Source organism: Carlito syrichta, unplaced genomic scaffold (assembly GCF_000164805.1).
Source record: "Carlito syrichta isolate Samal-C Ts95f unplaced genomic scaffold, Tarsius_syrichta-2.0.1 Scaffold90626, whole genome shotgun sequence".
NCBI lineage: Eukaryota > Metazoa > Chordata > Mammalia > Primates > Tarsiidae > Carlito > Carlito syrichta.
The window spans coordinates 73,423-88,238 of NW_007034722.1; the positions used below are offsets into that span (position 1 = coordinate 73,423).

At 48.3% G+C, this 14,816-nt stretch overlaps 1 protein-coding gene across 1 annotated transcript in view; it reads right to left on the reverse strand.

The window, feature by feature from the left end:
- LOC103261323 (lateral signaling target protein 2 homolog) overlaps positions 1-6,865 on the reverse strand; it is a 24,081-nt gene extending 17,216 nt beyond the window's left edge. Inside the window, exon 1 of the mRNA XM_008058961.2 lies at positions 6,728-6,865. The gene's annotated coding sequence lies outside the window, so the exon portion shown is untranslated. The remainder of the gene's footprint in view (positions 1-6,727) is intronic.
- Positions 6,866-14,816: the final 7,951 nt, after the last annotated feature.

A 14,816-nucleotide genomic window follows, 5' to 3' on the forward strand; every position in this document is an offset into this window, starting at 1 on the left:
GCCACTGCACTCCAGTCTGGGCGACCGAGTGAGACTCCAACTCAAAAAAAAAAAAAATCTTCCTACCAAAAAACCTTCAGGTACAGATAGTGAATTATACCAAATATTTAAGAAGAAATAACACCAATTCTACACAAACTTTCAAAAAACTGAAGAAGAAAGAATACTTCCCAACTCTTCTATGAGTAAAACATTATCTTGATTGGACCAATATCCCTCATGAATATCAATCCAAAAAGTCTCAGCATAATTTTAGGAAATTGAATTCAAAAATATATAAAAAGGATCATGTATCATGAAGAAGGAGAATTTTTCCAGGGATAATTTTCTTTTTAACATTCAAAAATCAACCAGTGTGTGCTTATGTAGGGTATGCTTAGGAAGGTATGCTGAAAAAATCACTGACGTGAGGCAGATTAAGAGGAGAAAAGACATGCACATTTATTTAATGTATACATGGAAGCCTTTAGAATGAAGGCCCAGAGGTACAGGGGAAATAGTTCATTATTATACTCAGGTTTAACAAAGTATGGACAGCTGTATAGAAATATGATTTCACAGAAAGGGTAGGATCTAATGCTAATAGACTGAGCAGGGGAAACCCAGCAAGGCCTGTCTGTCCGGATTCTTCTTGGCCTCTCTGACAGCCTTCCTTCCTTCTGGGTGTGGGGAAGGACCCTCTCTGGAATGAGTGTCCTATAATCTACAGTCAAATCATTTCTTTATGGTCAATTTTTACACAGACAGGTAGAGGGAAAATTAGAGTAATGTTTTTAGGTTTTATGGACTATCTTTGGAGAGAAGTGGCTCTGGTTTCTGAAAGACGGTGGCGCGCAGTGAGACTCATGCTGCAATCTGATTCTCAGGTTCTGTAGCCACCGCGCTCATCCCCATTAAATCTCTTGGCCTTAAAGGGTGTTGAGTCTCACTGCGCGCCACCGTCTTTCAGTTTCTATGACAATACCTTGAGGAAGAGGGAGTCCAGCTTCTATGGCTATCCTGGGAGAATGGAATGGAAAGAAAGCCTGGCAGGAAAAGGCAGGAGAAGGCTACTGCTGAGGCCTTCATGTTGGGGTATTGTTTTCTGAGTCCCAACTTGACTTAGGCTACAAACACTGGACCAAGTAAGACAGAATCTCTGGGACTGGGACCTGGCATCTATGTTTTCTAAGCTCCCAAAGTGACTCTGATGCTAGGGGGGGCTGTGAAACACTGATATGGTCTAACTTCTGCATTTTCTTAGTAGCCTGTCTTATCTCATCTGTAGTTTTAAAATTCTATTTTCATTAAGAGGAGGGACAAATTCTGTCTTTCATCTTTTTGGCATATTTGTGATACCCAGCTGGTTCTATTATCCTCTTTCTACCAAGAAACTAAAATGACATGTCTTTTATCATTCTCTGATACACCAAGAGTTCACACCATCCTGATCTTTTGGTATAATGGCATCCAGCAAATGACCCCTTATTTACTGTTTAATGCATGTGATTATGAAAGAGTCCCCTAGTCTGAGTGAATTTTGTGTTCTAATTCATGAGAGCAGAGAATTGAACCAGATGAGCCCACAGTTTCTTCCATTGCTAGATAATTACAACTCTAAAACTAGCTGCGGTGAAAAGCCTGCATATATATGCTAGCATGGGATTCAAACTTTTGGTAGTTAGACACACTTTACCATTGTTTACGTGATGTCATAACTATTATATACAAAAAAGAATAAATAAGTCACATTATTAAAAGAGAAAATGAGGCTGAACTCAGTCGCTCACACCTGTAATCCCAGCACTTTAGGAGGTTGAGATGGTAGAATCACTTGAGGCCAGGAGTTCAAGGCCAGCCTGGGCAACATAGCAAGACCCTTCTCTACAAAAAATAAAAAAATTAGCCAGGTGTGTTGGTGCACGTCTTTTAACCCTAGCTACTCAAGAGGTGAAAGCAGGAGGATCATTTGAGCCCAGGAGTTCAAGGCTGCAGTGAGGTATGATCACACTGCTGAATTCCAGTCTGGGTGACAGAGATCCTATCTCTCTCTCTCTCTTTTTTTTGAGTTGGAGTTTCACTCTGTCCCCCAGGCTGGAGTACAGTGGCACACACACTCACGGCCACCCCAGTGCCGACCTGCTGGGCTCCAGCGGTCCTTCTGACTCAGCCTTCCAAGTAGCCAGAACTACAGGCATGCGCTACCACCTCCGACTTATTTTTTGATTTATTGTAGAGACGAGGTCTTGCCAAGTTGCTTGGACTGGTCTCGAACCCTCGGCTCAGGCAATCCACTCTCCTCAGCCTCTCAAAGTGCTGGGATGACAGGTTGAGTCACCGAGCCCAGTCAATCCTATCTCTTAAAAAAAAAAAGAAGAAGAAGAAAAATTAAAACTTAAATTAGTCAGCCAAGAGTTCCTTTTTCAATGCTATTACTGAGTGCCTACTATATGCTAGATACTGGGGATCTATTAGTGAATGCCATATACAGACACAGTCCTGCCCTCATGTCACCTGTGTGATGCAGTTGTTGTTGTTGGTAATGGGTAAATAACAATAAAAATAGTCGATATTTATTGAATGAAAAACTCAATCAACGTAATCTACCGTATTAAAAAATAACACATAATCTCAATAGACACAAAGAAAGCATTTGAAAAAATCCTGGGTTCAGTGGCTCAGCCTGTAATCCCACGCCTTTGGGAGGCTGAGGTGAGTGGATTGCCTGAGCCCGCGGGTTCGAGACCCGCCTGGGCAGGCGAGACCTCATCTCTACAATAAAATCAAAAAATTAGCCAGGCGTGGTAGCGTGCGCCTGTAATTCCGGCTACTCGGAAGGCTGAGGCGGAAGGATCGCCGGAGCCCAGCAGGTCGAGGCTGTGGTGGCCAGGAGCAGCCACTGCACTCCAGTCTGGGCGACAGAGTGAGACTCCAACTCAAAAAAAAAAAAAAATCCAACATCCGTTTCTGATAAGAACTCTCGGCAAGCTAAGAATAGAAGGTAACTTCCCTGGTCTGACAGAGGGTATCTACAGCCAGCATCTGAGAGCTAACATCATACTTCATGATGAAAGACTGAATGCTTTCTCCCTGAAGATAAGGACAAAAGATGTCTGCTCTCACCACTGCTATTCAACATTGTATTGGATTTCCAGTCAATGCAACAGGGCAACACACACACACACACACACACTCACAGCATCCAGCTATGAAGAAGTGAAGATATCTTTATTTACACAAAAAAAGATCTATGCAAAAAATCTAATAAAATCTACCAAAAAACCCCCAAAAAACTGTCAGAATAAGTGATTTTAGAAAGTATGATATTGTAGCCAGGCTCGGTAGCTCAGCCTATAATCCCAGCACTTTGGGAGGCTGAGGCGAGTGGTTTGGCTGAGCCCGCGGGTTCGAGACCAGCCCAGGCAACTTGGCAAGACCTCATCTCTACAATAAACAAAAAAATTTGCCGGGTGTGGTAGCACACACCTGTAGTTCTGACTACTTGGAAGACTGAGGTGGAAGGCTTGCCAAAGCCCAGCAGGTCAACGCTGGGATGGCCATGAGCGTGCCACTGCACTCCAGCCTGGGCGACAGGGTGAGACTCCAACTCAAAAAAAAAAAAAGGGGGGGGGCAACCCCTTCGGGTCCCCTCCCACTCTGGGAGTTTTTCTGTCTTCTCAATAAATCCTGCTTTCTCAAAAAAGAAAGAAAGAAAGAAAGTATGACATTGTAAAATACATTATATCTTCTCATTTCCTGGCACACAGCTCCTAAAAGCCTTTGAATCTTCAGAGTGACAGAGTGCCTTTTGTAAGCTGATGAGATGACTGGTGGTTGAGGTCCTTAGACAGCTTCAGGATGAAAGACAGGTCACTGGACACCAAGGTATGATTAGAAGGGTGGGACTTTCAGTCTCACCTCCAGCCTCCAGGGAGAGGGTTGAGGGGCAGAAGGTTGAGTTGATGACCGATGGTCAATGACATACTCAGTCATGCCTAAATAATCTGTAGAAACCCAAAAGGACGGGGTTCAGAGAGTGTCCAGGTTGGCAAACATATGTGCCTACCAGGAGGGTGGTGTACCCCAACTCCATGGAAACAGAATCCCTTCCTTGGGACCCTTCCAGACCTTGCCCTATGTATCTCTTCATCTGTTTGTTCATCAGTATCCTCTATTATATCCTTTATCTATAAACTGATAAATGTAAATAAAGTGCTTTCCTGAGTTCTGTGGGCTTCTCTGGAAAATTAATCAAACCCCAGGAAGGGGCTCTGGGAGCCCCGATAGATACTCAGTTGATCAGAGGCACAGGCCCCTGGGGCTTGAAACTGGCATCTGAAGTGAGAGGTGGTCTTGTGGGAATGAGCCCTCAGCCTGTGGGGTATGAGCAATCTCCAGACAGACAAAATAAGAATTGAGTTGAATTAGAGGATACCCACATGGCATTCATTGGAGAACCTGCTGGAGAACTGTTTGGTGTGTGCGAAAAACCCCCATATGTGTGGCCACAGAGAGCTCAGTGACTATGTGAGAGTACACAGTAGGAAAAACTGTTTTTATCTATATTCCTACAGAAAAGTTTTGGATATAAGATCAAATATACAAAATATATATAAGCCCAGGACCTACATAAATAACATATATTAGCACCAGACAATCAAAATTTGAACTTTAAAAAGCAATGCCATTTATATCATGAAAAGATATGAAATACTGTCCCTAGGTATATCATGGGGACCGGCTCCAGGACCACCCTCGTATACCCAAATCTGCACATACTCAAGTACCACAAGTCAACCCTGTGGAACCTGCGTGTGCAAAAGTCAGTCCTCTTTAAACGTGGATTTTGCAACGGAAGAACACTGTCTTTTTATCTGCACTCGGTGGGCCTGTGCAGTGCAAACCTGTGTTGCTCAAGGGTCAATTGCACTGGGGTTAACTTCTGAGCCTGCTGGGTCTGAGTCATCTGTGAGATGTCCCAAGTGTCCCGGGACCTGGGGAGCGCACTTGGGTCTGGGAGGGAGGTGAGGCTGAGAGGGTCACTTGGGGCACACACGGTGCTTACACCATGAGCAGGATGAGACTGTCATGGAGGGGACAGAAAGGGGCCTATGGCTGTGCCCAGGTCCTATGCTTAAGACTCTTGAGAAGCAAGGGGAGAGGGGGAAGAGGGGAAGGGAGAAGGAAGGCCACAAAGGAGCTGAAGAAGTTACCAGTGGGGTGTGAGGTGAGCAGTGAGGGGTGAGGCCCTAGAACAGAATGGACAGAGAACATGGAAGAGGAAGAAATGACCCTGAGGCCAACGATGCTGAGGGTCTGGGCAATGTCTACGCCCAAATGATTCCTTCATGAACCCTAGCAACAAGGAGAATGTGTGTGCTTAAGTCACCACCACTGTCTGTGCCTGGGAGCGCTCCCTTCCAGATCCTTCTCACGGAGCAGTTCTGTGAGACAACCCATTAAAGGCTACTGGGCCAGCCCCAGAAGAGACCACTCAGCGTTGCAGCCTCCACCCACCCACTCCACCTCCCAAACTCACTTAAAACCATGCTTTATCATCAATACCATCAATCAACGAAAAGCACACAGGTCTGAGTTACAGCATGCAAAAATAAACAACCCTCCCCAAAGGTGACGGTGGTGAACAGCTTCCCTGAGTTCCCTTCCTCACAATGTGACTGCAGGGCACAGGTCTTCAGAGTCCTCCAAGCATCTCTCCTCTGTGGACTTTCCCTCTCCCAGGCTCCAGGGGTACCTAAAATCATACCTAGTACTTAGTACTTACTTATAACCATACTCAGTACTTAGGGGTCTCTGATACTTGTACCTAGTACCATTAAAGGTCCCTAGTACCTAGTATCTCCAGGGATCCCTAGTAGCTGTCCTCTGGGCAGGAACTGTTTCTAACACAAGCTCTTGGGGGCAGGGACTCTCATTGGTTGCAGAAGCTGCCCCTCAGGGGTCCAGAATGTTTGTCTGATCATCTGAATACATATACACATACTGGGTAGAGGCAGCTCAAAGAACCCAGAGACGGAGTTGGCCAGAAAAGTCATCCTGGCCACAGACAAGGTCCTAACGCTGCCCCCCACTGGAGCAGGAATGGGGCCAGGTCCCACTGGGTGGGATCCTCAGGGCCACAGTGATGTAGTGACAGACTTCCCCTGTTGGGTGGCCACCTCCAGGGCAGTGAGTATCCAGCAAGACTTTGTAGGCAGAATATGCCAAGAACAATCAGGAACTTTGTGAAAAACCCTGATTGTCAGTTGATGAAACTGTGCACCATACTTGCTTCTCATGAATGTTTGGTAAGGGAAGAAAGCCTTGGTGAGGATATTTTTAGCAGCAGCTTCCAGGGCCATCTCTGAATTATGCAGCAGATACTGGCAGCACTGTGAGTCAGCAGCAGCACGACGTAGCATCTCACTGAGCTCTGCACAGGCGCCTAGGCAGGCCCAATCCTTCCCATGCTGGCTACTCCTGGGCTCAGATGCCCGCTGGCTCTGTACCCCCACCCGAGCCCCCCAATTTCTGCTGAGTCCTGAGCACATTCTCACTTCCAGTCTGACTCTTTACCCCATGTTGTCCTGCCAGCATCGTCTTTCCTTCTGGGTCCAGTGTCTCCAGCACCTGGCCCAGGCCGACCCTGCAGACATCCCGACAGGGTGAGAACAAGTGACATGGCCTCAGTCTACACAGGAAAAGCTGATGTGCATCTGGGCCAGCTGCCCACCTGTACCCGGCTCACCTGGCAGGAGCGGAATTGGCTGACAAGCAATGTGCACCGCTGGGGGTCCTTCCGCCCGTCCAGGCTGTCCAGCTCCGCAGCCACCTGGTTCAGTTCCTCATCAGCATAGTAGAAGCGGGCAAGCAGCTGTGGGTCTGATCTCTGTGGGAGAGAGGGGCCGGGGTTGTGAGTGGGTGGGCAGTGGGTGGCCTTGTCCCCAGGCCCGAGGGGGCTCAGCCCGGGATCTTCTACCCTGAGCAGCAGCCAGCTCTTCCGTCAGTTTTCCACGCCTGAATCTGCAGGGACAAAACTTAAGCAGAGGCTCAGGCCACCTGTTCGTCCCCTGACCCCAAGTCCCCTGACCCACGGTCCCAAGTCCCTCTGCATTTCACCGCTGGGGCTGTGCTCACACCTCAGGTGACCACCCAAAATTCCAAACCGTTGGCTGCATCCCAGACATGAGGTCCTCATGCTCCCTCTGGTGGAAAAGCCACAGAAAAGAGGCTCTGGGAGGAGTGGGGTCCCAGGCCCTCTGGACAATGAAATCAACTCTTAGGAACGACTTTTTATTCAAACTAAACTAAAATGACAAAGATAGCCACCAAAAGAAGTGGCCATGCAATTTTACTCCACTTAAATGAAGAATGGTTGACAGTAAATAATTAACAATTTGCTATTTCCTGTTCTCTGGAAACTTCTCGGTTCTCCCAACCCAGTTTCCAAAATGTCAGGACATGCCAGGACTTTGTGGCAGGAAACCCTAAACTCAAAGGGTCACTTCCCACCAAACCCGCAGGGTGTTCTAACTTGGAATCATGACATGAAGCCACCATACTCTGAGCAAACCCAGGCTCCTTTCATGTCCCCATCAGCCTGTGACACACTTCATCCACCTCCACTCTGCTCCAGCCCACCGGGCTTCTCAGTGTTCTACACACACAGCAAGGCCATCCCACCTCAGGGCCTTTGCATGTGAGGTCCCCCTGCTCCGAGGTGCAAATGCCTTGTTTCCCTGGATCTGAGTTCCAAGGATTAAGAGAAGTTCATTGGAAAAGTGATGAAACCCTCAAACGTATTTTAATAAAAGGCTCTCTTCATAAGCATACAGAGAAAAGGGAGAGAGAAATAAACCAAATCACACATACATTCAAATGTGTGGGCAATATTAGACATGCACACACACAGCACAAAACTGACACTTGATTCACCCTCTGTTCTACCTAAGAATTAGCATGTGGTTGTTTTACAATCTAGTTTGTTGAATATAAGAGAGTTTCTTTCCATAGGTTTTAGTTTCCCTTGTCTCAACTTCCTTCTCCATCAAGCCAGTATCCTCCATTCGCTCTGGCTTCCCCTCTCCTCAGCGTGGTGTTGCCCAGTGTCACTCTCCCCTGGCTACAGGGTCTTGCTCACGGAGGGTCCACCAGTCCTGACTCAATTGGCTTGAGATGCTGGCCCAGACCCCTGGAGTGGGGAGAGGAAACCCCAATGCAGCTGAACAGACACACAGGGCCATCTATGGTATCTCCCTGCCCTGGCTCCAGTGACTGGGTGGATGGACACGTGACCCAGACAAGGCAAGGAGAAGCCTTCCTGGGATTTTTCATAGGAGCTTATTCACTCACTCATTTGTCCAGCAGATGCCGCCTGAGCCCCAATCCACCAGGAGCTTAGACCTGGACACAGCCAAGAATAAGGCAGACCCAGCCCTCACCCTGACTGATAGGCCGACATCCTCACAGATGCCAAGGCATAGAGATGAGAGGCAGGGCAGGGTACCGGCTGCCATCCTGCTCCTGCCTTCTTGACACCATGACTGTGCCTGGCGCCTCTTGCCTTCCTACTCCTGGGAGCGAACACGTCCCCTCTACAACTCAGCAGACCTCCCAGGTTCCTGCACAGGAGTACCATAAGCTTGGTATCACCCAGTGATTCCCTCCATGATGAAATGAGAACAGGATTGGGAGAGGCAGGATACATTTTTCCAGCCTCTCTCCTGCTTTACTGCCTTGAAGGAAAAAAAGAGTAGTGGCCAGGGCCTGCGAAAAAGCTGTGCCTCTGAGGCCTTGAGGCCTTGAACTTACAAATGAGCAACGAAGGCCCTGTCCCTTTGCTTCCCAGACGCAAATTCAGTCCCAGAATTTTGACCTGTCTTCTAGACCAGCCTCCCTTCATGGGCAGGACCCTCCAATGCACCACCTCGTTCCCAAAGAAGCGGGGAGAGCCACCTTGTTACCAGTGAACAGAGGTGCCTTCCCACTTCTTCCTGCCCCAGGAGGGACTAGTGAGACATGGCCCCTTCTCGGGGCAGGGGCTGAACTTGCAGCCTGCCCACAGACCCGTGTAAGACCCATCGTACCTGGCACCCGCTCAAGCTCAGTCCAGATCTCCAGAGCCACCGGCTTCCTTCTGGCCCTAAACCCCACAGTTGCCCTCACAACGGTGGACGTACGAGGGCAGGAAAAGCAGGCCCTGGCAGGTTCACCCCGCAACATATACCTCATTGTGACCACACTGGGCCGAAGCCCTCACAGTTCCCCCTGTGTATGCTCAGTCTGACTGCTGCTTGTTGACAAGAGACCATCTGGCTCAGCAAATGGGCCAGGTACTGAATTTAGGGCACTGGATGACGCCTTCAGGAAGCTAAATCTCTGCTGTGAGAAAGAGGGCACGGTGATGGGACCATGTCCAAACCCTCCCAGAGGATAACCCAGAATCGTTCTCTGCCCTGGCACTGAAAACCTCACCACCTGTAAGGAGACCTCAAATTCAAATTTTCATACCAATGCTGGGTCAACACGGGTACTTGCTGGTGGACTAGCAGGGGAGACACTAGGCAACGACACAGGTGCATGGAAGCAGGCAGGTACGGAGTGGCACACAAAGCCCTGCCTCTCACAGGTTTCCAAGTTGTCACCACCCCATGGTCAGAAGAGGGGACTGAACCTCCAGAGGGCTGCAAGCATGTCCCTTCACTCACCCACACACTTCCTCCTCTGTGCTCTGGAAAGGTAGCAAACAACTACTGTGTGTGTACACACATGTGTGTGAGCACATGAGCATGGACATGTGAGTATACCTGTGTGTGCATGTGCATGCACACATCTGTGTACCTGTGCATGTATGTGCATGGTACATGGCTGTGCATACATGTGTTATCAGTCTAGAGAGAGGGCCTGGGTGGAAAGTAAAGAGCTGGTTGTTGCTCCAAATGGTGCCTCACACCTGTGAAGTTGCGGCTCCACCATTGCCCCACACCTCACACCTCTACAGGCATGGCCAGAGTGGGGCTCACTTTCTGTCCTGGAGCCTCCTCGTGGTTTTAGGATAGAAGCGGGAGGAAAGGGAGAAGATGGCCTGGACCCCAAAAACAGAAACTTTTGCTCTGTAACTCTCAAATTCATGCCTTCGGCACTGGCAGGCAACTAAATAAGAGGGGCAAAAAGACAAAAGGGGGTGGCAGGGCCTACGGGGAACTGGAAAGGAGGACATAATCGCCATGTGGAAAAGCACAGGAAAAAAAGAGTGCCCAGTACAAACATAGCGTGTCTGGAGCTGGGTTCAGCCCTACAAGCTGCCCAAGCATTGCCCCACTGAGAAGGTGCCATGTCTGTGTTTCCAGGAGAGAAAGCTCTCCACCCAGGGTTTGGCAGTGACTTCATGGGAATGATGCTGCCTAGGGACATGTGGCAGAAACACAATATGCAGGCATCAATTCAAACTCTGTAGCGTCTTTCTGAAGGAGGCGTCCATCCCTCGGGCTGCCTTCACTGTGTGGAGGATAGAATCATCACAACCACTAACTATGCTGCCAGCACATTAGTGCAGACAGAAAAGGCACCACTCGGTAAAGGAGTTTCACTTCACACTTGAGAGCAGAAACCGCACGGGTATAAGCACATGCTTGCAGGCTACTGAGATACAAGTGAGGCACAGGTGAGATGTCCCCTTGTGTGCCATGCCCCACATTCCAGGGGAGAAGAACTGCCAAGAAACTGGCACCAGGTGTCTATCATGGAATCAACTGCAGCTGCACTCATGGGCTTCCATCTCTAGGATTCCTGATCCTCTGCCAGTTATCAGGTGATAAGTCCGGAACTGGATGGCCTTCCTGTGGCCCCCAGCCGCTTGAACAAGAAGACTCCCAGGGACCTTCCTTCTCGCAGATGAGGCTACTTTGCTGCCAAGTGTGTATCTCACATCCACAACTCAGACCTTAGGGGCTGGCCAAATGCCCCTGCAAAGAAAGTGGACATCAATGAAGGAAAACTCGTGTCATTCAGGAATCCAAACAGAGTCCACCATAGCTGGTTGACATGGACAAAGAATCCTCCTGGGTCCTCGAGTGCCCGCCTTGGGAGGATTATACAATCGGCCAGGTGGACAGTAGGGCAGAGTCCATCTACCAGCCCTATATTGATCTCCATGTATTAACATCACATTGTATCCTAACACCTTGCTGCCCCTAACTTGTTTTCATAAAGTCAAAGTTCTGTGGCTCTTCTGCTTATGCTGGCTGATGAGCACTCCACTCTGGGTATGGTTGGTTGCAGGGCAGTCACCTGTCTCACAGCAGAGAGGTAGTCCCTAGAGCACTGCAGCCCCAGTACGTCCCTCACCTATCCCTGTAGTCTTGCTGGCCAGCACAGCAAATATCAAGATGCACAACCACGGTGGTGACGTGCCCACCCACTTGGCAGAATAAATGCTCATCGACAAAGTAAAAGCTACTAGAGCTGCGTGGAGTGGCTCAAATGTTTTATTGAACCCAGGGGGCTGGAGCCCATCAGCCGTCAAGTTCAGCCCGATGCTTGACCCCTCCCAGCCCTATCTCCAGTTAGCAGAAATCCCAGATGCCACCACAAGGAAACAGAATCCTGTCTGTGGACAGTGGCCTGTGTGCCCCAAGGGCCCTGGCTTCTTTCTCTCCTGTGGCAGCCAGAGGCCCTGAAGGGTCCTGGTTGAGTGGGTATCACTGAGCACACCGACTGTACTGCCAGGGCATGCACACTGGCGGGGATGGCTTGCTGGGGTCCGGTGAGGCAGATTTAGTGTGTTACCTTATTATGGCTGAGCTACGTCCCCAAAAATGCATATGCTAAAGTCCTACCCCAGGACTTCAGAATATGACTGTATTTTGAGATAGGCTCTTTAAGATAAAATGAGGTCATTAGGGTGAGCCCTGATCCAATATGCCTGGTGTCCTTGTAGGAAGAGGAAATATAGACACAAACAGGTAGAGAAGGAAGACCTGTGAGGATATAGCCAAGGAGAGAGAGACCAACGCTGCAACAACTTGGTCTTGGGTTTCTGGCCTCCAGGACAGTGGAGAGAATACATTTTTATTGTTTAAGTCACCCAGTCTGAGGTCTTTTGTTATGCCCACCCTAGAAAATTCATAAGACCTGTTTCCGTGACCCAGGAGCAAGCCAAGGAACAGCCAGCCCTCACCCAGACCCCTTCATGACCGTGGCCCACGAGGAGAGCCCAAGAGCCAGGATGCTCTCTTAGTAAATCCTTCCAAGTAGCCATCAAAAGCAAAACCCAAAAGCTGTGTCTGTACAACTCTCAGACAGCTGCTCTTGGGGCTGGTTCAAGCCTCCCTAAAAGACCCTAAGGACCTCATCCAACTAGAGAGTCCCTCTCAGCCCTGGTACTGGGCATCTGAGCTGTTTAACCAGCCCGGGCAAACTCACAGCACTTACAATGACCTTCAAAGCTATGCATGGTTCTCTGTGATTTGGGGAAGCTGCTATCATGTCCACAACCCATGGGCTCCAAAGGTACAGCAGCTGGACTGTCCGTAAGAAAGGGGTGCACCAAACAGCATGTCCAAAGCACCCCCCGTCCCACGTACAGGGTAGGCACTAAGCATCTCCACCACCATGAGGAATAACATTCTCCAAACTCTGTCTCACATTGTCCCTGTGAAGGGCACTGGTGGCATAGTAGACTGCTACTTGGTGCTGGTGCCCATGAGCAAATGCCCTCTGGCGCTACCTTGTTTTGATTTCAGTACATTAAGTCTCTTAAAACCAGACTTGACCATTTAAAAAAAGAGAGTTGGAATCCCACCACTTCGTGCCTTTCCCCCCACTACACACACAATGAACAGATGAAGTTAAGATAATTTAAGGGGGGAAGAAACGAGTGTTACAGAAACACAAAGGCCTATGCTATTTGCACATTTTAGGCAGGGGACTCAGGAAATGAATTAACACAACTTATAAAATTCAATTTGCCTGATTAACAGAATCCAAAAGAAAATTTAGGACTAAATTTCCATTTCTAAGTATGCAGAGTATGAAGCAAACAATTATAATCTCAACCTGCTCATCACCTAAAGCTAAATTAGCCTAGCAGGAGCTGGGGTCAGCCTGGAGGCAGAACTGATGAACAGAAGAAGTTAACATTTAGGAATGTGACAAATGGTCTCTCTTTAATTTAAATCAGCCTGCCTAAGTAAAAAACATTTTTAAATTAAATTTTAAATTAAGTTGGATGTCCCTAAGTAAAATGTTCACAACAAAGGGAATCAATTGATAAGAATAAGGCCAGATGTGATGGCTCACCCCTGTAATCCCAGCACTTTAGGAGGCTGAGGCAAGAGGACTGTCTGAGCTCAGGGGTTTGAGACCAACTTGGGCAACTTGGTGAGACTGCATCTCTTCAATAAATAAAAAAATTAGTCAGGCATAGTGGCACATGCCTGTAGTTCCAGTTACTTGGAAGGCTGAGGCGGAAGGATCGCCTGAGTCCAGCAGGTTGAAGTTGCAGTGGCCGGGAACATGCCACTGCACTCCAGCCTGGGTGACAGAGTGAGAGTTCAACCCCAAAAAAATAATGAACAGGAAGACATACTCACCTTGTGAAAAGTCTTGAAATAAAAATTGTAAAAGAATAAATTAGAACTTAGTAGGAACATCTTTTAAAATCACACCATGTCAGTGGCATGACATTCATCTTCTCAAAGATAAATTCATAGCAGCGAAAGTTTTCACCATTAAAAGAAGTCAGAGGTTGTACAGAGTATCTCACACCTGTAATACCAGCACTTTGGGAGGCCAAGGAAGGGGGGAATCTCTTGAAGCCAGAAGTTCGAGACCACTCTGGACAACATAGTGAGACCTTGTCTCTACAAAAATTACAAAAATAAAAAATAAAATAAATGAGCCAGGCATGGTGGTATGCACCTACAATCCAAGCTATTTGAGAGACTGAAGCAGGAGGATCACATAAACCCAGAAGTTCAAGGCTGCGGTGAGCTATGATCACACCACTGCACTATAGCCTAGGTGACAGAGCAAAACATTGTCTCTTTAAAAAAAAAAAAAAAAAGAAAGGGAAGCCGGGCTCGGTGGCTCAACCTGTAATCCCGTGCCTTTGGGAGGCTGAGGTGAGTGGATTGCCTGAGCCCGCGGGTTCAAGACCCACTTGGGCAGCAAGAGCTCATCCTTACAATAAATCAAAAAATCAGCCAGGCGTGGTAGCGCTTGCCTGTAATTCCGGCTACTTGGAAGGCTGAGGCGGAAGGATCGCCGGAGCCCAGCAGGTCATGGCTGTGGTGGCCGGGAGCAGCCACTGCACTCAAGTCTGGGCGACAGAGCGAGACTCCAACTCAAAAAAAAAAAAAAAAGTCAGAAAAAAAACCTGTAAAGAAAGCATTTAGTTTAGGGTATTAGATGACTAATAAACAAGTCTCCTTAAAAAAGGTGGGAGAAAATACACAATAATAAAGCAGTCCTAAGTTCAAAAACACAAAGCAAGAGCAACTGATTCAGAGCTAATTTTGTAAAGTTGATTAAATCGTCAGTTCATTCAAGCACCCGGTCCTTAATGTGGACTGTGGCTGCAGGCGAGAGGTACGGATTGAATGCCGATATGGGATGAGGGCTGCATATGTGACCTCAGCCCCCTGTCTGAGCCTGGTAGTGTGTGAGGACCCTGGAGTGTTTCCCAGCAGTTATGAGGCCATGCTGGGGCAGAATCCAGCATGCACTGCACCACTGGCTTGCACAGGCCCCAGGGGCCCCAGCCTTCATGAGCTGCCCCCAGAAGGATCAGGGGCCCCAGCAGAGATCACAGCTCATCTGAACACCCTGCAAAGGGA